This window comes from Triturus cristatus, chromosome 1_1 (assembly GCF_964204655.1).
Source record: "Triturus cristatus chromosome 1_1, aTriCri1.1, whole genome shotgun sequence".
In the NCBI taxonomy this organism is placed as follows: Eukaryota; Metazoa; Chordata; class Amphibia; order Caudata; family Salamandridae; genus Triturus; species Triturus cristatus.
This window is the reverse complement of record NC_140579.1, coordinates 262,389,869-262,414,221: the sequence shown is the minus strand read 5'-3', so window position 1 is coordinate 262,414,221 and position 24,353 is coordinate 262,389,869. Positions and strand designations below refer to the sequence as shown.

Genomic DNA, 24,353 nt, shown 5'->3' with positions numbered 1-24,353 from the left:
CAAAAAGGACGGTTCCTTGAGACCTATTCTGGACCTCAGAGAATTAAACCTCTACATACTGTTAGAACATTTCCACATGGTGACACTTCAACAAGTGCTCCCACTGCTACAGCAGGGCGACTTCATGTCTACTCTAGACTTAAAAGACGCATATTTCCACATTCCAATTCACCCTGCTCATCGCAAATATCTCAGATTTGTGATAGCGGGTCAACATTACCAATTAAAAAGTACTACCGTTGGGAGTCACCACTGCTCCTAGAGTATTTACCAAATGCCTGGCAGTAGTCACAGCTCATCTAAGAAGACAGCACATCCATGTCTTTCCATACCTGGATGACTGGCTCATCACAACCAGCACTTACTAAAAGTGTCTCAAACACACTCAAGCTACAATTCACTTACTACACCTATTAGGGTTTACAGTGAATGCGTTAAAGTCTCATCTACAGCCTTCCAACACACAAACCTATCTAGGAGCCACCATAGACACTCAAAGAGCTCTAGCCTCTCTAAATGCAGCCAGAATTCTCGGTATTCAGTCTCTTCTCACTCAGCTTCAGCCCGACCAATCATTACCAGCAAGAGTTTTCATGCAACTGCTAGGAATGATGGCGTCTTGCATCGTGGTTGTTCCCCATGCAAGACTTCACATGCGTCTTCTTCTAGAATGCTTAGCAAGTAGGGGAAACCAGTCACAGGGTCAATAGACCGATCTAGTGTTGGCAGATGGCCGCACCCATCGCTCTCTGTAGTGTTGGAACCCACAAAATTTGTCCAAAGGGCGGCCTTTCATCGACCCTGTTTCAAAGATAGTGCTAACAGCAGACGTATCGCTCACTGGTTGGGGTGCTCACTTAATCACACAATCCAAGGATTGTGGCGTCTAAAGCACAAAAGTCTTCATATAATCACCTAGAACTACTAGCAGTGCTTCTAGTGCTCAGAGCCTTTCAAACTCACCTCATAGGCAGAGCTGTCCTAGTCCGCACAGACAACATGACAGTTATGTATTACATACAAAAACAGGGGGGGACACACACTCTCTCCAACTGTCATGCCTAGCACAAGCTATTTGGAAGTGGGCTATATACTACAAGATTTATCTCCTGGCAGAGCATCCTCCAGGAATAAACTATCAGATTGCAGACGTTCTCAGCTGACAGAAGCAGCAAATAACCAGGTGGAAACTTCATTCTCAAGTTCTCCTCACATACTTTCAGGAATTGGGATTTCCTCACATAGACCTGTTCATCACAATGCAAAATGGAAAATGCCCAAGCTTTGCTTCCAGGTTCCCACACTCGCTCTCCAAAGGCAATGCCCTATGGATGAACTGGTCAGGGATATTTGCTTACGCTTTTCGGTCTCTCTCACTCATTCCACTTGTAGTTTGGAAGCTCAGGCAAACATCCCTCACACTGATTCTCATAGCTCCCACATGGGCACATCAACCCTGGTTTACCACCCTTCTGGAGCTGTCAGTAGTTCCACACCAAAAGCTGCATCTCATCTCCAGTCTCCTCACTCAGAGCCAAATTCCAAAGAACTCAACCTGGAGATCTGGCTCCTGATAATAGAGTGTAGTTATTTACAATTAACACCAGACTGTATGAATATCCTAAAAGAGGCTAAGAAGCCTACTACTAGGGCATGTTATGCAGCAAAATGGAAGCGGTTTGTTATCTATTGTAACAACAATATCAGTCCTCTTGATGCTTCTGTACAGAACGTCATTTGTTACATTTACAGCAATCTGGACTAGCCTACACATCCATTCGCTTAGATCTAGCTGCAGTAGCTGCATACTTATAAAACAGACAACACATCTGTAGTAAGAGTACCAGTGAATAAAGCATTTATGGAAGGATTAAAAAGAGTGATATCACCAAGAGTCCCACCTGCACCAGCGTGGAACTTAAACATAGTCTTTACAAGGCTGATGGGTCCACCATTTGAACTAATGCACAAGTGACAGTTACAGTTGCTCTCATGGAAGGTTGCTTTCCTCATTGCAATAACTTCACTAAGGAGAGTTGGTGAACTCCAGGCATTAACTATACAAGAGCCCTTCTTTCAGCTTCATAAAGACAGAGTGGTTCTTCAAACCAATCCTAAATTTCTTCCTAAAGTAGTTTCTGCCTTGCATATCAATCAATCAGTTGTGTTACCTGTGTTCTTTCCTCAACCTGATTCTGTAGCAGAACGTGCTCTACACACACTTGATATTAGAAGAGCTCTACTATATTACGTGGAAAGAACAAAAGAATTGCGCAAACCAAAGCAGCTCTTTGTTGCTTTTTCTCACCACACAAAGGCAATCCCATATATAAATCAGGCATTGCAAGATGGATCGAGAAATGTATCCAGACATGTTATGTGAAGGCAAAAAGAACTTTGCCAATACCCCCTAGAGCGCATTCCACTCGCAAAATAGGGGCTACTGTGGCTGTCTTCGGGAATATTCCCCTAGCTGACATCTTTAAGGCAGCAACATGGTCTACACTGCACACATTCGCCAAACACTATTGTGTAGATGTGTTAGCGAGGCAACAAGCTAATGTAGGCCAGGCAGTACTTAAAACACTGTTTCAAACAACTACATGTTAGCCACTGCTTGGGAAGTATATTGCTGGATAGTCTATGCAAAGCATGTGATCTACAGCTCACATGCCTTGAACGGATAATGTTACTTACCCAGTAGGCATCTGTTCTTGGCATGTAGAGCTGTAGATTAACATGCGACCACCATCCTCCCCGGTCTCCTGTAGTTGTTGCAGTTCTTAGATTACGTACATACGCATGGTCATCTCTATTCTACACTTACTAACTCTATTCCCATACTATGCGGGAAAACAATCTAACAATGGAGTCGATGCCCATGCAAACTTTCACTGAAAAGAGGAGTCACCTTACCTCGTGACTGGAAAGACTTCTTCGAAGAAAAACAACTTGCAAACATCCGGACTCAACACTAGATGGCAGGAGTATGCAAAGCATGTGATCTACAGCTCTACATGCCAAGAACAGATGCTTACTCGGTAAGTAACATTATCCTTCTTCCTCCAGCCTTGCATTGCGTTTGGTGAACACCGCATGCCTATTGGGCTGTTACTCCCACTCCCTGTGGGAAATGGTTGCACAAGTGATGCCACAGGTCCCGGAGGAGGCCCGGGCCATCATCTCTCAAGCGGTATCAGATGGGAGAGATGCGGCAAAGTTTGCCATTTGTTGTGGACTTGACACGACCGACTCACTGGGCAGAGTGAGGTCATAAACGGTGGCGGTTTGATGCCCCACCTGGCTGAGAACTTCTGGCTTTTCTGGTGATGTCCAGGCTTCTCTCATGGACATACCCTTTGATGGCACCCGTTTTTTGGGAGATAAAGCAGAAATTGTCCTACGGCCATGTATGTGGGTCTCTCAGTGGCCACTTGTCCCCCGTCTGCTTTTTGCCCCTTTCTTGGCTACGGAAGGGGCTTTCAGCCGCCCCAGCTATACCTCCGACACAATACCGGCAAGTTTAGCAACCTCTGCATGGCCGTGGGGGGGCTCGTCTGACCCCGTGGGTCAGGCGGCCAGAGGTCGAGTCAGTCCACCACCCCTCCTGCAGCCTCCAAACCCTCCTAGTCCGGCCCTTCAAGACCTTGGGCGGCCAGTTGGTGGCAGGATCTGCTTTGACCTCCAACACTGGCAAAACAGCAAGTTGGACAGGTGGGTTCTTCAGATAGTCCGAAAGGGCTACTCCCTCCCCTTTAAGACTATCCCTCCCTCTATGCCTCCAACTTACGACCAGCTGGCGGAGGATCGCCTGACTTTGCTTCAGGAGGAAGTCATGAATCTCTCGGTCAGAAGAGCCATAGACAGGGTTCCAGCGCTACTTTCTGGTCCACAAAAAGGGCATGGTCCATTGTCCTATCCTGGATCTCTGAGCCCTCAACTGCTTTTTCAATAAGGAAAAGCTCAAGGTGCTCACTCTGGCTCAGGTTTTTTGTGCCCTGGATTCAGGTGACTGGATGGTAGTGTTGGTCTTGCAGGACACCTATATTCACATTCCCGCCCTGCCTGCCCATCAGCACTATCTGCGGTTTACTGTAGGCCACATTGCTCCACTTTGGCCTTACAAGCGCCCCTCAGGTGTTCACCAAGGTAATTGCAGTGGTCGCAGCCCATCTATTCATATCAGGGGTGCCAGTCTTCCCCTATCTCGACGACTGCCTGTTTAAGGCAGGCTCACCCCAGGCTGTCGTCTCCCACATCCAGGCTATGGCCAACCTCCTGCATTCGCTGGGGTTGCTAAAGTCACACCGGACTTTCTCTCAGACGCTCCCTTATATTGTAGCTGTTCTGGACACAATGTAGTTTCGGGCTTATCCTCTTGAATGACTAGTGCAGGACATTCCGGCTATGATATCAATGTTTCAGCCTCTATCCTGGATTTCGGTGAGAATGACTCTGAGGCTGCTGTACCTAATGGCCTCCTGCATCCTGCTAGTGACAAATGCCAGGTGGCATATGCCTGCTCTGCAGTAGGACCTGAAGTTCAAGTGGGTGCAGCATCAGGGGAATCTCTCCGACATGGTCCAGATCTCAGAGAGAACTGCACAGGACCTTCAGTGGTGGCTAACAGACTGTGATTGGGGCAGACCCCTCTCCCTTCCCCAACCAAAATATACAGCAGTGGCAGATGCGTCACCCCTGGGATGGGGCAGCCACCTGGGAGAGATGGAGATCAGAGGACTCTGGTCTCCGGCGGAATCCAGACTCCACATCAACTTGCTGGAGCTCCAAGTGATTTGCTTGGCATTGAAAGCGTTTCGTCATTCAATCAAGGGAAAGCTGGTTCAAGTGTTCACAGACAACACCCAGGCCTTGTGTTACTGCAACAAACTGGGCTGGGTGGAGTCGTGGATCCTTTGTCAGGAGGCCTTGCGTGTTTGGACATTGCTGGAACAGCAATGCATATCCCTGGTGGTTCAACACCTGGCGAGTTCCCTGAACGCAAGGTCTCTTTCAGGAGTAAGGGAGAGCCTTGGTTATATCTGTTCTCTACAAAGAATGCGCAATATCAACAGATTTGCTTGTTTTAGTTTTCAAGGCAGCTGGTTACTGGAGCGCACGGCTACTCCCAGGAGTGTCCCGGCGCTACAAAGAAAAGGAGACCAGTGACAGAACACAACTCGCTCTCGCTCGGAGCCGCTTTTCTCTCAAGTACAGCTCAGGCCTCCTATACACGTTTCTGCCCATACCACTCCTGCCCAGAGTGCTCAAGAAGATCAGGAGCAACGGGGCCCAAGTCATTCTTATGGCCCTGGACTGGGCATGAAGAGTCCGGTATCCCAAGCTTCTCCAATTGAGCATCGATCAGGCTGTCCATTTCGGGAGGATCTTCTGTCGCAGCAGCAAGGGAGGGTCCTCCACCTGAACCTGTCAACTCTACTCCTTCTTGCATGGAAATTGAGTGACGGCAGTTGTTAGCATTCAACCTTCCTCTCGAAGTTTGTAATTTTATTTTGGAAGCCAGGTGTCCCTCTAAGAAAACCGTGTACACCTACTGGTGGGAAAAAAGATCTGTTGATCATTTTTCTGCTTCCCTTTCTCGGGTCTTACTTTTTATTTTGACCCTTGCCCAGCAGGGTTCTGCTCTGGGCACTCTCAAAAAGTATCTTTCGGCCCTGTCTGCTTTTTGGAGGATTCAAGACCAGCCCTCTTTATTTAAATCCCTGATCCTAAATAGATTTCTTAATGAGATTGTACATATGTTCCCTCCTGACCCTTTCATTGTGCTTCAGTGGGACATTAATTCGGTTTTCACCTTCCTCAGTGTGCACCGTTTGAATCTTTGCACAACTGTCCGCTCTGGCAGCTTAACCTATAAAACAGTCTTTTTGGTGACAATCACATTGCCAGAAGGGTAAGTGAATTGCAGACTTTGTCATCCCAGACTCGTTACCTGATCATCTTCCCTGATAAGTTGATGCTTTGCACTAGGGTCTATTTCTTCCAGAATTTGGTGAAACCATTCCATAGAGGCAATCAGTCAGCCTGCCCACTTTCCACACTCCTCCGCATCCTTCCAGAGAAGAGGAGCGACTCCACCGTCTGGACCCAAAAAGAGCATTGTCTTTCTACCTTGACCGCACAAAAGAGTTCCGGGTGGAAGACGAACTCTTCATATGGTACGCGAGACCAAAGAAGGGTCGTGCGGTGCAATAAAGTACGATATCTCAATGGGTCATCCTTGGCATCGAAACCTGCTACACTCTGGCCAAAAAGCAACCTCCTGAAAGCTTAAGGGCTCATTCTACCAGAGCAAAGGCTGCTACCACAGCGTTGCAACACAGAGAGTCCCAGTCCTTGGCATTTTCCAGGCAGCAACGTGGGCATCTTTGCTCACATTTACCAAGCACTACTGCCTGGACAGTCCACTCAACAGGGACGGCATTTTTGGCCAATCTGTCCTGCAGGACTTCCTAGTCTAAACTGGTTTGCAATTCCTTCTCTGGGTATGGTATTGCTTGGGTATTTATTCAAAGGTAAGTAATCTGCGGCTAGATGTCTCTGCAAGACAAGTTACTTACCTTTGGTAACGCCTTATCTGGTGGAGACATAATCTAACCGCAGATTCTTTACCGATCCATCCATCCTTCCCGCACTGCGGACAGGTTCTTAGGCTCAGGGCTGATCCCTTTCATGGCCCTAGTTGTTCAAAAACACACCACAGTCCGTGCACTTCATGGCTCCGCGCTTCGGGCGTGAAAAGTACCTGAAGCCAAGGTGGTGTCTATGTGGGTGACGCAGACGTCACAACAGCGGAGATGGTACCGACAACATCACACAGACCAATCAGTGCCACATACTGGGGCGCAAGAGAATTGCTCAAAGAAAAATCTTCCGGATCCTGTCTGACGCCTGGGAAATTCAAAGGTAAGGAGTCTGCGGCCACCCTCCCCCCATGCTTTGGGTTCCAAGTCTGGCCCTGCATACAGATGGTTGACCGAAGTCATTAGGATTTCCTCTTTTATTGACCTATTTACCTTCTCAATTTTCCCCTTTGTTTTGACTGATAATAAAGAGAGATCCTGTGGGAAACCAACATCTGCCAAAAAAGAAGTTGTACACTGTCTGTCACCACTCCACCACTGTCTGTCACTCCCTTAGCATACATGCCCTCTTTCTGAAAAACCACCGTCAACAATAGTTTGGCGCTCCAACACATATGGACCAGGGACTGCCTCGTACTGATACTCTTCTACGACACTAACTGCTTACCTCTTTCTTTGTAGCAATCTACACAAATAAGTTGCTGATTTGTCTAAGATTGTCATGTGAAGAGGACAGCCACGATTATGCCCTTTGTGAGTAATGACCTAACACGACACCTCACCATTGCCCGGGAAGGCATTACTTGAGTTCTTTGGATCTGGTGTTGATTAACCACCTTCAGACCCAGTATATTGGGAACTGATCGACATCTTCCTTTAATAGATTCAATAAATGCAATGGGTCTGATTATATGTTTTTTGGAGCGGTACTCACAGGTGTGATACCGCTCTGCCCAATTATAACTTGCCTGGTGTTCCCACACTCAGATTATTCTGGTGCAGGAACACTGGGCCCAGTTTTATCAGCTGGTAAAATCAAATGAGGCTCAGCCTGAAAGCGCAGCCTGGCTAAAGTCCTTACCCGACTATCTCTGATGGCTTAGAAGCACAGAATTCTCCCCATGCCACCTCACAGCTTTGCCCTTCCCCCCTAGATATACCTTCCACTTCTCACTCCCCCTCTTTCATTTACCACCTGCTCAGAGCTGGTGTTGAATGGGGCACTGCATGCGGAATTGTATCCAATATTTCCGGAAGTGCATATTATTCCCCATTCGACACATACTCATCATAAACTGGATTTTGTGCGTGAGTACTGATAAGAACTGGTATTTATGCTCACATGGTATCCCAGCATATACATCTGCCCACCTCGTACTTTAGGCCTATGTTGAGGGGCGAGAGTTCTCTGGGAAGGAAATTTGCAGCAGTACTAAAATCTTTTGAACAACTGTTTGTGCAGCAGGTGGTCTCTGCAGTGTTTGTCCTTCTCCACGAAAAGGAGTAGGAGGATATCTGTGTGTCCTGATTGATTAAAGTGTTTTACGGTGTTGAGTTCGGTAAACATCATTTACCCCGCATTTGAAACCGCATGCCATTACAAGGCGGTCATTACAATGCCAGCGTTGTTACATCGCATGCCATTACAACGCAAGCTGTTACAACAGCTTGCTGTATGGGGCAGAAGGTGTTGGATTTTAGATCCAACACCTTCCCTACTGATGCACAGGCTGGAGTTGGAATAATTAAATATACTATTCCAACATCCTGCACCCACCCCCACAGCAAGTTGTTGTAATGACTTGCGTTGTATTGGTGTGCGAAGAAACAACGCGGTCGTTGTAATGACTGCGTTGTAATGGCATGCGTTCTAAACCCATGCGTTATAAACGCATGCAATATAACGTGGCCTATTTGTTGGGTTTATCCGATTTACTTTAGGTATATTGATTTAGGAATATATTATCCTTTCTTTAGGTTTTGCTGTTAATATTGCAGCTCTGGTCTGTGAGTATTAATAATTTTGAAAATGTCAGAAAATATTGCTTAAAAATAGTCAAGGTATGGTCGGTCTTGACTTTCGAAATCGGATAGAAGGCTTTCTAAAGAGCCCTTGAAGGCGCATATGGAAGAATTGCAGCATTTGGATTTTTTAAATACTGGGTAGGTGAACAATTGTGAAGTGTACCTAAGTGTGTAGCCAGCTTCGTAGAAGATCGCTCTGCCCTGAATTGGGAAAAAGCACAAAACCTGGGTGTTGTGATTCTGAAATGAACGGGTCGCTTCTGCTGATATTGTGTTTCCATGCTTCTAGATTCTCTCCAGAAACAGCCTCCAGAAGAGGGCTCAGCACAGCCGAAATGAATGCAGTGGAAGCCATTCACAGGGCTATTGAATTTAACCCGCCCGTTCCTAAAGTAAGGACGCTACTTTTGCAATTTTTCATCCATTTGGTTGCTTATAACTGTATCATCCTTAAGGATATATTGCTGTGTTGTCTAGTACCGGGCAGTTTTAATAAACTGGAGACCTGAAACTGCAAGGCCATTCTTATGGCAAAACAGTGCTATAAAAATCTATGTAACCTAACATAAAACTCAAGAAGTCACTCTTCGTCTGGTTGCAGCTCCTAGGATGCTTTTTCATTTGTCAAAAGATCCTCCCGCCATGCAAAGACTGCAGGATCTACAGCTCTTAGGGCAATACTTTTAGAGAATCGCAGTTTGTTGCACCCTTCAAATGCCTTACTTCATTAACAAAGCGATACCAAAGGGGATGATGGATGGAGCGTTTGAGCAAATCAAACACTCACCCCCAGTCAGCTGATCTGGGTTTAATCCATCATCATTCTTTAGCTCACTCCACCACCCCAGTTCAGACATGGCCATATGCAAATCAGTCTGACCCTGTGCCATATGGGAACAGTCCAGCCCTTACTGCCAAGCCAGGTCTTCCCTGGACCGGAAACAAGCATCCTGGGACCGGTTTCGGGTCCATAACCCTCATCAGCCAGCCTATCTTGAATCCAGTGGCAAAGTGAGCAAGGGACCCACGTCGGGGCACACCCTGCCAACTTAGGGCGAACAAAGCGATACCAAAAGGGATGATGGACGGAGCGTTTGAGCAAATCAAACACTCACCCCCAGTCAACTGATCAGGGTTTAATCCATCATCATACTTTAGCTCACTCCACCACCCCAGTTCAGACATGGCCATATGCAAATCAGTCTGACCCTGTGCCTCATGGGAACAGTTCAGCCCGAACTGCCAAGCCAGATCAGTTGACTGGGTGAGAGTGTTTAATTAGAATTTTGATATTGTTTTATAATTTTATTAATCATGTTTACTGCCTAGATATGTTATTTTGTTCTTGAAACAACCTTCTGAACCACTGAAACAAATGTACTGCTCCTTTTGGGGCAGAGGTGGATCTAGGGAATGTCAGCAGCAGCTGCAGGTACAGTCTCTGCCATCCTCTGCCAGCTCCTGTGCCTCAAAAATGTTTCCACCAGTTGGGAGATGATCATGATGGCTTGAGTCACTAGCTAATTCTCAAGACCGACCCCTATCCTTCCTGTCTGTCATTAAAGACCACCCTCACTCTACAAGGATCTGGTCTCTGACTCACACCTCCATTTTGGAGGTGGAAGTACTGAGCAAGGGGTCCACAGAGGTGGTGCTTCAAGAAAAAGGAGGCACAGTTTGTATTTTTTTAAAGACATTTTGCTCTTCGATCCCAGAAAAGGTTTATTGTTGAGACACAATCTGGATTTCCACTTTGATAATTTTTTCATTCAACAGAACAATTTCAAGAGGCTGTCCCTGGAGTCCTGCTGACCCTGAATGTGGAGGAATTGATTGCCATCCATGTATCTCCAGGATGTCCAAATAATTCCACAGTTGGACAGGCTGTAAAAGGCGTACTTCTCAGTGTTGATCTAGAAACATATTAAGTACACAAATACTTTTCTCGATGACTTAAGCCTTACTATCATCGCCGAGAAATGTTACCTCACTCTAATGCAGATGTTAACCTTCAAAGCAACGCTGCTGGACACTATCTGCATGAAGTCTTTTCCTCCTCTTTAGAGACTAGTGAATATGAAGTAGATTATTCTAAGATTTCGGACTCTGACACAATTCACTTTCTGCATGTCTTGAGTTTGCTTGGTCTCTTGTCTTCATGTATTCTGTTTGTGCCACATTTCTTGGAACTGTTCTTGAAGTAAATGACAAACAAAAGTGAGTGGAAGTGTCAACTTTCTGAAAAATTTAAATAAAGTTTTTCAGCTGGGTTGGTTCTTTGAGAGGAAAGCTTTATTCAGCGGAATGACACGGGGGCTTCTGAGCTCCAGCAAAATGTCTGGGAAAATATTCTAGCGCAGTGGTTTTTAACCTGTGGTTAAGCACCCCTGGTGGTCCTTGAGGCCTATTCTGGGGGTCCGCAACTGTTTTACAAAATTTAATATTATTAACCAATTAAAATTAATACAGTACATACAAATAAGAAGGCAACATTGAACATTTGAAAACACTTTCAATATTTGATTGTAAATTACACGAAATATTTCAATATTTTAGCATTTGTTTGTTGTATACTTGTTTTTGCATTTTTATGTGTTGTTTTGAGGTCCGAATCATAGAAATTGATTAGGCCAGCGTTCCCCAGCTTCCAATAATAACTCTGTCCACAGAAGTCAAAAGGTTAAGAACCAGTGCTCTAGGCCATCAAAAAGGAGGCCATGGTCTAGCAGTTCAGGCTGTACTATTCCCATTGTAGGATGGTCACGTTTGATTTGTATATGGCTGCCTCCAAACCGTCCGTGAAAAAAACAATGGATTAGGATGCGGCCCAAGCTATTGCTAGTAGATGAGATTAATGCAAGCATTCCCTCCATCACTTTGTTTTTGATGCTGTAAGTATGACAGGTTTGTCACTGGAACTAAGCTGTGCCGGTCTGATGAGCCCCAATATGGGTGAAACCAGTCCTGGGTTGCTTGTGTTCTGGTTCAGGAAGGGCCTAGCAGTTACAGCTGGCCCAGTGGAGCAAAGTCAGATCTGACCTGCATATGGCTGGGTCCAAACTGAGTTGGCCTGGTGGGCAAAAAACTATAGATTGGGATGCGGTCTGGGCCATTGCCAGTGACTGAGAACAATACAAGCATTCCATCCATCACTTTGTTTTTGATGACAAAATTCTCTAAACATAGGTCCAGCAATGGAAATGTACTCAGCAGTTCTGTTCTCAGGCTTGACAAACAGATGCCAGAACAAGAGCATCATATGTACCATGGTGATCAACAGCACCCAGATGAATATTTTTCAGCTTCCCTGGCTCCTGTAGTGGCAGCCCTTCCAGAGTACTTGAGTGACATTGCTGCAATGGCAGTGGAACGGTTTTATAATATTGTATTGGGGCATCCTGTAACATTATATGTACTCCAATCTGTTGAAATTTTGTTGAGATGTAAAGCACTTGACAGATGCCAGCCTGGCATGTTATGAAATAACCTTGTTGCTACTCCCACCATATCTGGAAAAAGGTACAGAATTTTGAATGTTGCTACTCTATTGCGTTTGCCTTCCAGCAAAATGATGAACATCATGGGTGTGTACAGGTGACAGAACCGTACACAAAACCATATCTAAACGTGAAAGATGAACCCTTAGAACATTGTGCTAAAATGGTGTTCGTAGATGGATCATGCTTAAGAGACAATGCAGAAAAGTTAAGGACTGCATATGCTGTTGACACCACGGAAAGAGAAATGACGCATCTTCTTTAGCAAATGCACGGTGTGAGAAATTGAGCTGTTGGTTGAGTAGGTGTGTGAGTTATTTTTGTGGTTCAGCCTAACAAGGATTGTGACTGTTGCTTGAGAAGAGCTCACACCCCCATCAACCAACAACCCAATTTCTCACACCATGCATTTGCTAAGAAGTAGCTTCATTTACTCTTTCTATGTTGTATTACCCCTTCTTGTTCCGGGCACTAGCTGCTCCAGAGCTCTGGCTTTCTGCCCGTGAAATATAGGTTGTTTTGACTACCCCCATTCCCAGTGCCTCTTCTTCCTCCATCTTCCTGTAGGCTGTAACCCTTCCTTGGCCTCCTCCCCATCCCCTCTGGGCTGGTTTGGTAGCGCGTGCACCACCGTTGGCTGCGTCGGGGAGCCAGTCTGTCTGTGAAAACTCATGTTGTTTGCACGACCATCAACTTATCTTTTTCATTCTTAGGTTTCAAATCAAGATATGTCAACATTTCCTGTACGTTTTAGCTAGCCAACACATTACAGACTGCTGCAGCATAGTGCTAATATCTGGATGTAGCCCAATCACAAAAACGGACACCAGAGATGGCATTCCCTGCTGAGCTGCATCCTCTGTTCCACTCTGCTGCTTATTCACTTACATCATATTAAGCATGTACGGTGTCACCTTTATTCTGGGTAGTTTTTATAATTCCTTACCAATTTATACATTGCAGCAGCACCCTTTCCTTCAAACACCACATCACTTCTTTGTACTGTGCCATCACTCCCGATGAGGCTTCAGACTTTGGACCCACGTGCTGTGGTTCTGCAACTGGCCACTTCTGACAACTATCCCAGAAGTCTTTCAGCATTGCAAATAAAAACAGTGCATCCAAATTTGTTCACAATAATTTTGACAACGTTTTATCATCTTACTTCTGTGTACCACTTTTCAGGGGCTTCCCTCAAACTCGGTAAGTCCTTAGTGCAAGACCACAGATCATGCCTGGTCCAAGACACGTGAATAAGTACAGGTTGTCTGTCTGCCCCCGGCACCTCTCTCAATGGGTATTCCTCCATCCATTTAAATAAATGCATTCTGGAATGCCTTACTCCGTCTTTGCCGCCTGTTTACTTGGTGACTTCTCACTCCCCTCTCTTCAAACCTTCCACACCTTCCCACTTTCTTATCTTTTCCAACAATTCCTCAAGACCACTAATTTCTCCTTCCTCACCTCAACCTTTATCAAATTTAACATGTGTTGGACGTATCTTCTCTTTCTGCAAATCCACTCGTAGCTGCCCAGCTATTGTAACAAGCTGATGATAATCCATTTTGACTGCTAGCCTGCACTGTAGTAAGTTCCCTTCAGGGCCTACTTTGGTTCTCCCTTATTTTAGGTTAATTGCACATTATAGGCCGCTTTGCTTAGCACAGCTATACATAATAAATTTATTTTTGTGTGATGATAATATTTTAGAAATACACTACATGTTTTTATTATTCAGTTCTTCTTCTTGGGATTCAGTCTGAACATCTTGTACAAGGTCGGACAACATAGTGCCCTATTTTTCTGTACTAGATAAAACAACATTTCCTAACGTTTAGACACCACAAAGAGGCACAGCTGATATTTTTCCAACGCAGCACTTCTTATCATATAAATTGCGACTTTGCCTTCGGAAAACAGAAAGGAGAATTCTAGCAGAGGGGAAAGGTTTTGGGCGCACCAGCCTTGTGCAACCTGAGATGTGAACTACCTAACTACAAATGTGAGGTATGGGGCTCCGTGTCAATCCCAGAGATCACGGATATATCCCTTTGCTCATGTAGTGAGGGTAGGTTTAAATATATTGAATTTAGCCTTCAACTCACCTTGAGTTATGTGAAAATCCAGGCTATACAACAAGCTGCATGATGGGAGGTGCTGTTCTCCATCTCAAATTGCACGAGTGTTTCCAGAGCCGATTTGGTCCAGGTGTGCTCCCGTCACTACGAAGGGAAGAGCAGGACGATTTAAAAGACACTGAATAGTAAACCCAGGCACCCGAGGCATTGGAGAAAGGCCAATTGCCGAAACGTGTCACGCCAGAAGGGAGAATTAACAGCCTCAAGAAGGCCCGCTGAATCCCTCTTATCTTCTTTCACAGGAGGAGATTTTGTGATATATATATCATCCGTCCATCATCGCCAGTAGGTAGTTATAGTTAGGACCTATTTTCCATAGGAAATCCGCAACATTCTATTCCCAATAAGTCTGGCGCCGGTTGACGAATCCTCGCGAAATTTTCCAAACTTTTGGCCCGCTCCGCTCCGCTCCTACCCTGAAAGTTTTGTGGTGATTCGTCAAGCGGGGGCCGAGAAAAAAGGGGTGTCCCAAAACACGTTTTCCCCATGCAATTTCCCATAGGATCTGTTGTCGCAGCTACAGCCCAAACCGCTGAACGGAATGACACCAAATTTGGCAAAGAGGTAGTCCTCAGTTCAGACTCATGCCTTTTGCATAAATGGTGTGAATCCGTTCAGTAGTTCCTGAGAAAATTAGAGTTAAAAGTACATAAATATCTATGGCCGCGGAGGATCCGCAGACTGTACACGCAACGTACGCGCACCCTCCCCGAACCGAGCGCGCACCCTCCCGATCGCGCGCTGAATGCTAATTGGCGGTCGAGTGTCTCTCTACATTCGAAACCAGGAACTGTTGGCGGCTATTTTCTGCCTCGGTAGAAGAGAGGCTGAAGAAGCAAGGGGAATAAGTGTGTAAAACATATAAAGGGGGCAGAGTGGAAACACTCTGACCCTCTAGAGGTGCTTAGGGGGTCCCAGAAGGACCCCCTGGGGCCCCCTTTTTAAAAAAAATAAAACGGCGAAATGCGCGCATCCTATCGCGTTGGGTACACGGATCCACAGATTTTTTTTTTTTAAAAAGACAAGAAATCATTGGTTGTATGACTACTTTGTACACTGAAAGGTAGGGTGTATATTTCTGTTTTTTTAAGGTATGATTCTTATTGGTTAACAAAAACAGATTGTTAGGAACATTATATATGATTAGCTGATATGTTGAACAGTGAAGCACACTTCCTCTCTTGTGTAGGAACATTGTGTGCTGAACTTCTGACCTGTGTGCTTAGTGCAGTGTTCCATGACCGGTTTCTATGGTAACAGGCAGAAGGCAGATTGGGGGAAGGGTCGAAATGTCTTTCAGTTGGAAAGGGTTGAAATGTTTAACCAATAGAAATGTGTGTTTGCTTTTTGAGTTTATGTGTGAAGGATTGTGATTTGATGTTTACATGTATATGTGTGGAAAATGAAAGGGAATCTTTTCCATTATTTGTTTTTGCTGAGAGGTGCACAGTGCAGAGATTCTGTAAAAGAAAATATGGTTAGTGACTGATATACTTAATCTACAAAAGAACTTGAAAGATGTGTTATTTAATTGTGAGGGGTTGTATGTAGACTATTTTGATTTTAATCAGACTAATGTATTTCTCCTGCTAAAGTGTCGGGAGTACTTTTTTTCTCTACAATCTTATTGACAGTGTGTGTGCATGTAGAAACCATTCTGTGATAAGCATTTGTGTTTTTCATGTGTTTGCAGACAGATAACTGTGCTGTTTTTATATTTTGGTAGAATTAGAAACCAGTCATTGTTTATGAATTTGTGAAATGAGTTATGTTATGTTTCTATACTAAAATGTAGTACTACTTCTAGATGAAGAAATGTGTTTTGGTATAGTGCAAGGGATAGTGTTGCTTGTCTAGAATCACACAGTGAGTCTGTGTGCATTTGGGAACCACTGTGAGAGAAGCATTTGGTAACATCGTGTATTTGCTGACAGATAACTGTTTTAACCTGTCATTTTGTGAAGTTTTAGTAGCATTAGAAGACAGTTATGGCTTATGATTTGATTAAATGAGTCAGGCTTTGACAGAAAAGTGCAGTCCTGAAATATGTAGATGGTGTGCAGTTCCCTTACCACTTACACTGTAGTGAATGAGTTTTGGTAAACTCCTAGGGATAGTGGTGCTTGTCTAGAATCACAGTGTGAATTAGTGTGTATTTGGGATCAGTGTGAGAGAAGCATTTGGTGACATCATGTATTTGCTGACAGATAACTTTTTTTAAACCTGTCAAGTTGTGAAGTTTTAGTAGCATTAGAATCCAGTCTTTGCTTATGCGTTGATTAAATGAGTCATGCTTTGACACTGATGTGCTGTACTTAAATATGTAGATTGTGTTCAGTACCATTAACTCTTCTAAACTAGTGAATGAGTTTTGGTAAACTCCTAGGATAGTGTTGATTGTCTAAAATCACACTGTGAGTCTGTGTGCATTTGGGTAAGGATTGTGAGCGAAGCATTTGGTAACATCGTGTATTTGCTGACAGATAACTGTTTTAAAACCGGCCATGTCAAGTTTTAGTAGCATTAGAAGACAGTCTTTGCTTATGCTTTGATTAAATGAGCCAGGCTTTGACACAAAAGTGCAGTCCTGAAATATGAAGATTGTGTGCAGTTCCCTTGCCACTTCCACAGTAGTGAATGATTTTTGGTAAACTCCTAGGTATAGTGGTTGTTGTCTAGAATCACACTGCGAGTCTGTGTGCATTTGGGAACCACTGTGAGAGAAGCATTTGATAACATCGTGTATTTTGTAGCAGATAACTCTTTTAAAACCTGTCATGTTGTCAAGTTTTAGTAGCATTAGAAGCTAGTCTTTGCTTATGCATTGATAAAATGAGTCAGGGTTTGACACTAAGGTGCAGTACCATGTACTATTCTGTTCACTGTGGCAGAACTGAATATTTAAAAGTTTTACCTAAGCACTGTCCTAGAAGTAGTCAGATTATTTAGTCAGTTTCGAAGTACTAAATAGATTGCTTCAAATGTCTATGCAGTATGCATGTAGTGTTCTAACATACTATACACTTGTCTTTTACACCTTCAATTCCCTAGTCAGTATCAATACACTTCCAGGAAACACCCGGTCACTCCCTTTGCAGTCCTCTAGAGACCCATTCAACAGCATGTACTAATCCATTCACTGTGCCAAAACCCAAACACTTATAAATTCACCAAGACACTCTCTTTCCAGTACTCTAATGATTCAGTCACTGCCTAAGTATTCATGCACTGAGCCAGGTCTTAGCACATGGACTTCTTCAAACCCCTATCCACTATGCATGCAGTCCTCTAACCACCTACACACTTGTCTTTCACACCTTCAATTCCCCAGTCAGTATCCATTCACTTCCAGCAAACACCCTGTCATTCCCGTTGCACTCCTCTAGTGACCCATTCAGCATCATGCACTAATCCATTCACTGCGCCAAACCCTAATAAATTCACCCAGGCACTCTCCTTGCAGTACTCTAATCATTCAGTCAGTCAGTACCCAAGTACTCATCCAGTGACCCAGGCCTTAGTATATGGACGGCTTCAAACCCCTATCCACTATGCATGCAGTCCTCTAACCACCTACACAATTGTCTTTCACACCTTCAATTCCCTAGTCAGTATCCATACACTTCCAGGAAACACCCTGTCACTCCCTTTGCAGCCTTCTAGTGACCCATTCAGCATCATGTACTAATCCATTCACTGTGCAAAAACTCAAACACTTATAAATTCACCAAGATATTATCTTTGCAGTACTCTAATCATTCAGTCAGTGCCTAAGTATTCATGCACTGAGCCAGGCCTTAGCACATGGACTGCTTGAAACCCCTATGCACTATGCATGCAGTCTTCTAACCACCTAGACACTTGTCTTTCACACTTTAAATTTCCTAGTCAGTATCCATACAGTCCAGCAAACATCTTGTCACTGCCTTTGCACTCCTCTAGTGACCCATTCAGTACCAAGTACTAATCCATTCCCTGGGCGAAAAGCCTAGCACTTATAAATTCACCTAGGCACTCTCCTTGCTGTAGTCTAATCATTCAGTCAGTACCCAAGTAGCCATGCAGTGAGCCAGGCCTTAGCACATGGACTGCTTTAAATGCCTATGCAGTATGGATGCAGTCCTCTAATCACCTACACAGTTGTGTTTCACACCTTCAATTCCCTAGTTAGTATCCATACTCTTCTAGCAAACACCCTGTCACTCACCCAGTGTATCTCCTTATACTACTGTAATCATTTAGTCAGTTAGCATGTAGAGTTTTAGTGAGGTAGGCTTTAGGGCATGAACTGCTTCAAAGTAGTATGCACTATGCATGTAGTGTTTTAACTATCGTCACACTTGTGGTTCAGGGACATAGTTTCTTAGTCAGTATTTATATAAAATGTGTTTGTACAGTAATGGAATAGTATAATTGTGAAAGTTATTAATATACATTTATTTGTGATTCTTTTTTAGAGATACAGAACAGGAGTGTTTCTCATCTGTTTGCACTCTTCTCGTGCAAGATTGTTTGGATGAAGGGTCCTTAGGTGTTTCATCATACTTGCTGTGCCGCATGAGTATTTTTTGTTAGGATCCCCTCGTAACAGAACTCTTTTGAAAATCTTGTGCATGAGAAAGTTGGTATTGGTCTTTGTTTGCCCCTCGAGAAAAGTAGAACATTTCCACATCACTGAAGGAAAATGTTGTGGGCGTGGTGCATCCTCCAAAAATTCAACTTTAGATTTGGTGAATATTTTATAGCGACATCATTTACAGTTTTTGTAAGTTAAAGTTAAAAAAAATTGTTAGCTGTGTGCATTTTATATTTCTGTGATTTGTATTTTAAGAATGGCATGTTTTTTTTTTTTAACAATCTTTGAGATTGTGTTTTTTTTGCCCGCTGTTAAGTGATGAGTACGATTGAAATCACTATTTTTAGTGAAATTTAATATATTCTGAGAACAGCAAAAAAGGCAAAAAAATTACTTTGTGGAAATTATGCTGTGTTGTATAAAATGTATTATTACTTGTTATAATTTTTTTTCCCTTTTCTTTCACAGATCCAAATTTTAAAATAAGCAATTTATATGAATTTATATTTGAATGAAAAACAGAAAAAAAATGTATACCATTTTTTATTCCTATTACTGTGAAGGTAAGTTTAACTAAGTCTCAATATGCAAAATGAAGAGGCCTGCAAGAAGCTACAAAGTTGAAACACGTTTCTAAAAACACTCTGTTTATGTAGTTACCATAATCAGATATCATGTGACCTGCAAAAAAAGAGATTTGAGGGGTTCATAATATTTCACCTTTTTAGCTGTTGAAGGACCGCAATCATTTCAATCATTCTTCTTTGAACATCTTTGCAGACAAAACTCTGTGCTTACCTTCTATCATTCGCAAGGAAATTTAAAAACGGAAATATGTCACTTTTTGCAACATAGTTATTGTGCAAGATACTCTTTTATATTTATAAAGAGAGGAAAAGGCACTCTGTGCACTTTTTATACTCCATGTAAATATAACCTCATCATGCACACCACTTTGTGTTGAAAGGGTGTTCTATAAGTGTTGTTGTACATGATTGCACTTAATACTCATATAACAAGACACATGTCTAGATTTTTCAGAAATCATAAATCGCGATATGTGTGTGAATGCTGCACCATTCTAAAATTGGTGTAGGAAAGCACAACAAGGAGAATGGTTTTAATTTCTCCACATTTTTATATCTTCAATGCATGCTGAAATGTTCAGCATACATTGAAGAAGAAAAATGCATTTTCTCATTGTTTTTGTGCAGGAAGGTGTGTCTTCCTGCAGAAAAACAAACAGCACATGACACAGATATCCTTGCACTATGGTGCAAGGGTGCCTGTGTCACCACATGGCTGCAATTTAAGCAGCCGTGCAGAGAGAAGCATAGATTTGCAACATATTTATGTACATATGTTGCATCCCTGTGCTTCGGAAGTACTACAGCACACTGCAGTTAAAGAGGTTACTGTGTAATGCTGCAGCACTTCCTCATAGTTCTGCACTTAAACATTCACCATACGCTACTAATGCATTCATTCAGTCAATTACATACTACACATACATTCATCTAAACTAACACTAACAAAGAAATTTAGCTCTTTTTTTTAAACCAGGAAAGTTAGTTCTTACAAGAACTTTTTTTTTTCTTCTTTCTTCTCTTGTAATTTTTTGGGGGTTTTCTGAACAATTTTTAATTTTTTTTTGTTTTTCTGCAAAAACAAAAAACAAAAAACAAAACAGGAGAAACCAAACAATGAACTTCAGGGAACAATAAAAAAATAAAAAATAAACTAGCAAATGTGACTTTCTTGCCGGCGGCAGATCAGATCGATCGACTGCTCACCATAGCTCAAAGTCTCATTGCACTTAGTGCAGAGCACTTTAAAAAATTGAAATTGAGGACGGATGTCCAAGGTTTGGGCTGATGGATGCACTCTTGATGTGCTCGGCTGCGATGAGGTGGATGGCGCAGGAGCAGGAGTGTTTCTCATCCGTCGGCACTCTTCTTGTGCAAGATTGTTCGGATGAAGGGTCCTCATGTGCTTCATCATACTTGCCGTGCCACAAGAGTATTTCTTGTTAGGATCCCCTCTCGATAGGACTCTTTTGCAAATCTTGCACGTGACCAAGGTGGCATTGGTCTTATTCTGCCCCTCGGGAAAAGTAAAAAATGACCACTGAAGAAAAACGTTTTTTGGGTGGTGCCTCTGGCAAAAATTCACCCTCAGAAGTATGAGGTGATGCAGGTGATGCCTACTGCCCTGAAGCCATTTTTGGTTGACAAAAGTTAGAGCTAAGTGTAAACTTAGTCTAAAAAAAATCTTCTTCTCTCCAAAGAGATGGTGCTCTAAAGAAGGTCAAAGAAGAATGATTGAAATGGGTGGGGTCTTTCAATAGTTAGAAGAGGAAGTGTAATGAACCAATCAAATCTCTTTTTTTGCAGGTCACATGGGATCCGCGCACCCTGCACGTACGCAGCACGCACCCAGCGCGCATCCGCGAAATTGAATTACAAAGAAATATAGGATTAGATGTAAAAATATATTACTTTTAAGACTAGTTTAGAGTTTGTCTTCATTTAATATTCACATGAAATACATATATATATATGTTTTTTTAAATGTTACATATTTCGCGGGATCCGCGCACCCACCGCGTCATAGACGCAGATGACGCATCACGGAAGCGCGTAAACGTCGCGTTACGTACATCGAACGTGTCGCGTATAGGCTGGGAGTCGCGTACCTGTCACATTGCGATCACGCACTAAACACGTCCCAACTCATACCATGCACGGATGCTATCACGTAGGGATCGAGAACGGTGCGCATAGGGTGCGTGGATCCAAAAACATTGAAAAAAATATATAAAATACAGTTTTGAACATATAGTTTGAAAAATATAAAAAAATAGCCGAAATTTTGAGTCGGTGTATCAAAGGTTATATTAGGGTGTGAGAAGATGCACTAATATATCACATGGATGACATCATCAGTGATGTCATCAGTGATGTCACTGACCATGTCATGAGTGATGTAATATGTGATGTCATCAGCAGTGCATTGCGGGGGCACGAGTTATAGTTAGCTGAACTAACTATAACGGGGGAATTTCTAGGGTTCTGTACGAGGGAAATGTCCAGCTAACTATAACGCCCCTGAAACCTATGTTTTTTTTTGTGAATTTCGAAGATTTTTTAAATGCCAATTCCTAACTATAACGCCCCTGAAACCTTTGGTTTTTTCAGTGAATATATATATATATATATATATATATATTCCATACGCAAACCATACCGCAGTTGCAGCAAGTAGAAGCCCACCATTCGGAGAATTAAGTCAAATGTAGCTTTAATTTTCAAGGACAGCAGTCACAGAATGCAGCATTACGCGTTTCGAGCGTACAACGCTCTTAATCATATGCAGTCCAGAGGCTCAGCTGTTCCCACCTTAAGTATGCTGTGGTAGTGAACAGCGAGGGGGGACCACACACACCTTCGGTTTTAAAGTAACCTTCATCAATGTTGAGCCTCTGGACTGCATATGATTAAGAGCGTTGTACGCTCGAAACGCGTAATGCTGCATTCTGTGACTGCTGTCCTTGAAAATTAAAGCTACATTTGACTTAATTCTCCGAATGGTGGGCTTCTACTTGCTGCAACTGCGGTATGGTTTGCGTATGGAATATTGAGGCGGTGACGACGGCAAGAAGCCCCGACCCGCTTGGAAGGGTGCCTGCTTCGTCAAGGTGCATTTGGATTTATCAGTAAAAGGCACCCGCCGGCTGCATCTACTATGGCCCAGGATTGATGGTTCTTGCGGTGCTACCACCGAAATGGGAGGCTCCGCCACTGAATCGAGGGAAGGACCGCTGGTCCTGAAACCGTGGAACATTTTGGGTTGCAGCCAGGGTTTGTGGAGGGTGACCTCCGCACTTAGGAGAAACAAAAGGCAAAAAGAAAGGACACCAGCGAAGCAAGATACTGACTGAATGGTTCCTGCTATGAGGCTGAACGCTCGTGGAATGAACGGAGGAAGGATTGTTATCATCAAGGGAACTATTCCCTACAAGTAAGAAGGATATGGAAACTTTTTCCTTTCAAATAGATTAACAACTTTTCCTCAGTTATCCAAGACTTTAACATCTTAAATGTCGCAATTAAGGGGAAGGCCACACCGTGACTTGAACACCAAGATGAAGCATTATGGGTAATGGAGTCCGATTACGGATAGCACTGACAATGGAGATGCAAAGTTTGAACTCTGTGTTGAAATAATTGCACGATGCAATAAATATGGGAGTTCAGCTACTATATGTACTCTGATTGCCAAAGTGCGTGTATTCAAACAAAACATTAACATTGATGAAGGTTACTTTAAAACCGAAGGTGTGTGTGGTCCCCCCTCGCTGTTCACTACCACAGCATACTTAAGGTGGGAACAGCTGAGCCTCTGGACTGCATATGATTAAGAGCGTTGTACGCTCGAAACGCGTAATGCTGCATTCTGTGACTGCTGTCCTTGAAAATTAAAGCTACATTTGACTTAATTCTCCGAATGGTGGGCTTCTACTTGCTGCAACTGCGGTATGGTTTGCGTATGGAATATTGAGGCGGTGACGACGCCAAGAAGCCCTGACCCGCTTGGAAGGGTGCCTGCTTCGTCAAGGTGCATTTGGATATATATATATATATATATATATATATATATATATATATATATATATATATATATATATATATATATATGTGACGGGGTAGGGGACATGACAGAGATGGACTCCCCTGTTTGGCCCTATTGGTCACAAGACCCCTCTATACCCCTTTGTGTTGTCACACAGGCTGACGAGGAACCAGACCGACCGAAGGAATGGACTTCCTACCCTCCACAAGACTGGCTGCCTGAAAAGGTACGGGGTGCCTTTAAGACGGGAATCCCTTGGTACGAGACTCCTCCCCTGGATGACGTTTCCTGTAGCGGGACTTCAAAGGGAAGCAAGATCAGGAAGTTGGCGGACGGCGTTTCCCCGGAGTTGGAGGACGAGTTGGAGTGGCGGAGAAGAGCGGCGGAGAAAGAAGCGGATTGCGGGAGAGCGGAGGAGAACGTACTGGAGTGAGGGCGGAAGGAGTGGCGAGAGGAGCGGACGGAGGAGACGAGAGCAGGCACCGACGAGACCACGGGAGCTGAAACCGACAAGCCAGGAGGCCAACGATCCTGCGAGGCGCCCTGCCACGTTCCCAGGGGAGGAGCGTGGCTGGAGCAGAGAGACCAAACCGGAACGACGAGTCGGGAGCCAGTTACGAAGGGGAACCCTGCAGCGCGACTACCTGTCCTGACCACGTCAAACCTCCTCCTGTTCCCTATAAGACAAAGACTGTGAAACACCTGACAATAAACATACTCCTAAACTACATACGCACCTTGTGCAGCGTCTCTGTCACCCCGAACCCACTACACTGGTGTCAGAAGTGGGATTTAACCGTCTGTATGGAAAAGATGGACGCCCTCATCCAACACCTCGTCCAGGGGCAGGAGAAATTGGAGTGGGCTATTCAAAGACAGA

At 43.8% G+C, this 24,353-nt stretch overlaps 1 pseudogene; it reads left to right on the top strand.

Moving 5' to 3' along the window:
* LOC146870104 (suppressor of tumorigenicity 7 protein homolog) overlaps nt 1-23,906 on the top strand; it is a 777,381-nt pseudogene extending 753,475 nt beyond the window's left edge.
* Nucleotides 23,907-24,353: the final 447 nt, after the last annotated feature.